General features: G+C 44.4%; 1 pseudogene; it reads right to left on the bottom strand.

The window, feature by feature from the left end:
- Positions 1-1,403: 1,403 nt before the first annotated feature.
- On the bottom strand, positions 1,404-1,497 carry LOC112440736 (U6 spliceosomal RNA; annotated as a pseudogene).
- Positions 1,498-4,845: the final 3,348 nt, after the last annotated feature.

The raw sequence follows: 4,845 nt of genomic DNA, 5'->3' as shown, positions 1-4,845 counted from the left end.
TGGGACTACAGGCGCCCGCCACCACGCCCGGCTAATTTTTTTTTATTTTTAGCAGAGACGGAGTTTCACCGTGTTAGCAAGGATGGTCTCCATCTCCTGACCTCGTGATCTGCCCGCCTCGGCCTCCTAAAGTGCTGGGATTACAGGCGTGAGCCACGGCGCCCGGCTTGTTCTTGTTTTTTTATCACTGTGACTAAAGGAAGAGGAATGTTGATGAATGTTTCATTGTATGTCATTGATACTGATATTTTTATTATATGTTATCATGGTTCTTGCAAATTTGGGCCTTTGGGAAGCTCTCTGGGAAAATTCTTTTCAAGTGTCGAAGGTCTAGACGCTAGAGCTCAAATCAACCCCAGTTCTCTTCCTCTCCATCGTGATTCTCCCCTCAGCCCCCGTGGTCTCAGTCATCATTTGGTATCTCCATAGCAGCCGCCTCTTCACTGGTATCCCGGCTTTCAGTCTAACTTCCCCCGCGCTCAACTCCCATTCTCTTCAGAGATTTTTTTTCTTCTTTTTTCTTTTTATTCATTTTTCTTGTATTTCTTTTATATGTTTTTTGGCATACTTGTTAATATCATTTCCTCAAATCTCTTTTTACCAGTCTTTTTAATTCAAAAATTGAAAATTTGAGATAATTATAGATTTACATGCAGTTGTAAGAAATAATAAAGAGCCTATTCACAATTTTACCCAGTTTCGCCCAATAATAACATCTTGTGAAATTGTGGTATGTCATCACAACCTGGATATCAACTTTGGGCTGGGTGCGGTGGTCAGCCCTGTAATCCCATCACTTTGTGGGGCCAAGGAGGGAGGATCACTTGAGCCCAGGAGTTTGAGACCACCCTGGTCAAAATAGCAAGACCCTGTCTCTACAGATTTTTTTTTATATAATTATAAAAACAATATGGGTTGGGCACAGTGGCTCTTGCCTGCAATTCCAACACTTTGGGAGGCCAAGGTGGGTGGATCACCCGAGGTCAGGAGTTCAAGACCAGCCTGGCCAACATGGTGAAATCCCATCTCTACTAAAAATACAAAAACTGGCCGGGTGTGGTGGCTCACGCCTGTAATCCCAGCACTTTGGGAGGCTGAGACGGGAGGATTGCCTGAGCTCAGGAGTTTGCGACCAGCCTGGGCAACACGGTGGAACTCCATCTCTACTAAAATACAAAAAATTAGCCAGGCATTGCAGTGTGTGCCTGTAGTCCCAGCTACTCAGGAGGCTGAGGCAGGACAATCACTTGAACCGGGGAGGCAGAGGTTGCAGTGAGCTGAGATCACACCACTGCATTCCAGCCTGGGTGACAGAGTGAGACTCCGTCTCCAAAAAAAAAAAAAAAAAAAAAAAAATACATATATATATATCTATCTATATATATAGATAGATAGATAGATAGATAGATATGGACTGCTTCATGAATGTACATGTCATTCTTGCACAAGGGCCATGTATCATTCCAATTTTAGTATATGTGCTGCCAAAGTGAGCACCAATTTTTTTTTTAAGTAGCCCAGTTGGGTGACATGTGCCTGTGGTCGCAGCTACTCTGGAGGCTGAGGTGGGAGTGTCACTTGAGCCCAGGAGTTTGAGGCTGCAGTGAGCTGTGATTGCGCCACTGCACTCTAGCCTGCATGGCAGAGTGAAATCCGGTCTCTCTCTCTCTCACTCTCTCTCTCTCTCTATATATATATGATCTCTACATTGATATACTCTACTGACCTTTTTCAAATTTCCCCAGTTTTACTTATATTTATTTGTGTGCATGTGTATTTATGCTATAAATTTTATGTGTGTTCACCACCACAGTCAAGGTGCAGAGCGTTCCATCACAAGGATTTCTTTTAATGCCCTTGTATAACCACACCCATCTCCCACCCTAATTATGGGTAACCACTAATCTGCTCTTTCCTTCGAAACTTTTTTTCATTTCAAGATTATATAGCTGGGTGTGGTGGCTCATGCCTATAATCCCAGCACTTTGGGAGGCTGAGGCAGGCGGATCGCCTGAGGTCAGGAGTTCAAGACCAACCTGCCCAACATGGTGAAACCCTGTCTCCACTAAAAATGTAAAAATCAGCCGGGCATGGTGGTGGGCTCCTCTAATCCCAGCTACTCAGGGGAATTCTGTGAGATCAGACTACATAAGCACAATTTTGCTGCATGTACTTTTTTTCTATAGCACAATTTTATTGAAATCTCCTTTCTGAGGCAGGAGAATCACTTGAACCCAGGTGGTGGAGGCTGAAGTGAGCCAAGATCAAGCTACTGCACTCCAGCCTGGGGCAAGACTCCTGTCTCAAAAAAAAATTATAAAAATGGAATCATACGGTATGTTACCTTTGGGGATTGGCTCTCCACCCCCCAGATTCATTCAAGGTTTTGCATGAACTATCAATAGTTATTCCTTTCATGGTTGAGTAGTATTCCATCATATGTATATACCGTGTTAAATACTCATCAGTGTATGAGTGATCCAGTTTCTCTGCATCCTTCTTGACAGCACTTGGTGTTGTCACTATTTTTTACTTTAAATATCCTAATAGATGTGTAGTGATATCTCACTCTGGTTTAATTTGCATTTACCTGATGGTTAATGATTTTGAACATCTTTTCATGTGTTTATTTGTCATCTGTATACCCTCTTCAGCACAATGTCTTTTCATATCTTTTGTTCATTTTCTGTTTTGTTTTGTTTTTGTTTTTTTTTTCCTGAGACGGAGTTTTGCTCTTGTTGCCCAGGCTGGAGTGCAATGGTGTGATCTCAGCTCACCAAAACCTCTGCCTCCTGGGTTCAAGCAATTCTCCTGCCTCGGCCTCCCCAGTGGCTGGGATTACAGGTGCCCGCCACCACACCCAGCTAATTTTTTGTGTTTTTAGTAGAGACGGGGTTTCACCATGTTGGTAGGCTGGTCTCGAACTCCTGACTTCAGGTGATCCACCCACCTCAGCCTCCCAAAGTGCTGGGATTACAGGTGTTGAGCCACCGCGCCCGGCTTTTGTTCATTTTCTTTCCTTTTCTTTTCTTTTTTTTTTTTTTTTTGAGATGGAGTTTTGCTCTTGTTGCCCAGGCTGGAGTGCACTGGCGCAATCTTGGCTCACTGCAACCTCTGCCTCCCGGGTTCAAGTGATTCTCCCACCTCAGCTTCCTGAGTAGCTGGGATTACAGTCATGTGCCACCACGCCTGGCTAATTTTGTATTTTTAGTAGAGACAGGGTTTCTCCATGTTGGTCAGGCTGGTCTTGAACTCCCTACCTCAGGTGATCCTCCCACCTCGGCCTCCCAAAGTGCTGGGATTACAGGCATGAGCCACCATGACCAGCCTCAGGTATGTATGTCTTTATAGCAATGTGAGAACAGACTAATACACCATCTCAGACCACCCCATCTACATAGGCTCTACTGTTATTTTCTACATCAGCACCCAGCCTTTATCAATTAACTGCTGATTCATATTCCAGCCTTTTTGTTTTTTACTGTTTAGTATTTAATTCCCCACCAGATTCTAAATTCTACAAGGACAAGGACTTGGCCTTATCCTTTCATGCCATCACCCAATGCTTATTTCAGGGCTTAGCAAACAGTATGCCCTCAGTAAATATTTGCTGAGAAAACTAACTAATGAGGACATTTTAAGAAAACTTTCTGCCTGCATACAGTATTTTCTGAGGAATTTCAAGAAGATGAAAGTTTTATTTGGGATCATCACTGCTTTGGACAAAATTCTTTTTAGATAAACTCTTCCCATCCAGACCATCTTTAGTTTATTTATTTTCTCTCCATAATTTAAACCAGAAAGGAGATTTCAATAGAATTGTGCTATAGAAAAAAAGTACAGGCAGCAAAATTGTGCTTATGTAGTCTGCTCTCACGGAATTCCTCCTACTGCCCTGGCATCAAAGATACCATTCCTCTGCTCGAGAACCTTACAGTCCAGTAAGGGGGCGTGTGGGCGAACAGGCACCTAAATCCACCATGGTAAAACATCGTGGGAAGGACCCCTGATGTTTCCTTTCTTCAAGGGAGGCAATGCTTTGGCTAAGTCTCAAAGGATACAGTGAAGTCAGCCAGCAGAAACATGAAGGAATGGGACTGAAGCCCTGGGCATCCCGTGGAAGAAGAGCAGGACCTGTGGCTGCAGGGCAGTAGGCTCTGGATTCTGTGGGCCTTGAGTGTCATACCACAGAGAGAGCTCTAAAGGGTCAGGGAAGCCTCGTGACCAGATCGTATTCCGGAAATGATTGCACCAGCCTCGCAGTAGACCATGGACAGGAGGACTGAGAGAGAAAGCAAAGGTGGTTACAGAGAAAGGCCTGGATGCAGGCAGTATTGGGGAGGCAGAAAGAGGGGGCAGTTTCGTTTTTTTGTTTTTTGAGATGGAGTCTATCACCCAGGCTGGAGTGCAATGGCACGATCTTGGCTCACTGCAACCTCTGCCTCCCAGGTTCAAGTGATTCTCCTGCCTCAGCCTCCTGAATAGCTGGGATTACAGGTGCCCACTACCACGCCCAGCTAAGGAGAGGGCAGTTTTGACTGATACAAGGTAACTTGTATCAACAGCATTTGTTGACCAAATGGTCAGCAGGATGGACAACGGGGCTGGAGCCCAGGAGAAGAGAGGGAAGACATTTGATTTGGCTCTCTTGATTCTTGGGTGGTGCTGCCCACCTATAAAGAAAATTCAGGAAAAGGAGCCACTTTGTGTGAAAGATGTTTAATGTAAAGTACCAATGGGTCAGGAATTCCAATAAAAATATATCTACATCTGGAATTCAGATTGCATATCATTTTAGAAATCATTTTCCCACTGGCTGGGCGCAGTGGCTCACACCTGTAATCC

The sequence above is a fragment of the Pan paniscus genome, chromosome 7 (genome assembly GCF_029289425.2).
Source record: "Pan paniscus chromosome 7, NHGRI_mPanPan1-v2.0_pri, whole genome shotgun sequence".
In the NCBI taxonomy this organism is placed as follows: domain Eukaryota; kingdom Metazoa; phylum Chordata; class Mammalia; order Primates; family Hominidae; genus Pan; species Pan paniscus.
The sequence above is the reverse complement of the archived record's forward strand: the minus strand, read 5'-3'. Positions and strand labels throughout refer to the sequence as shown.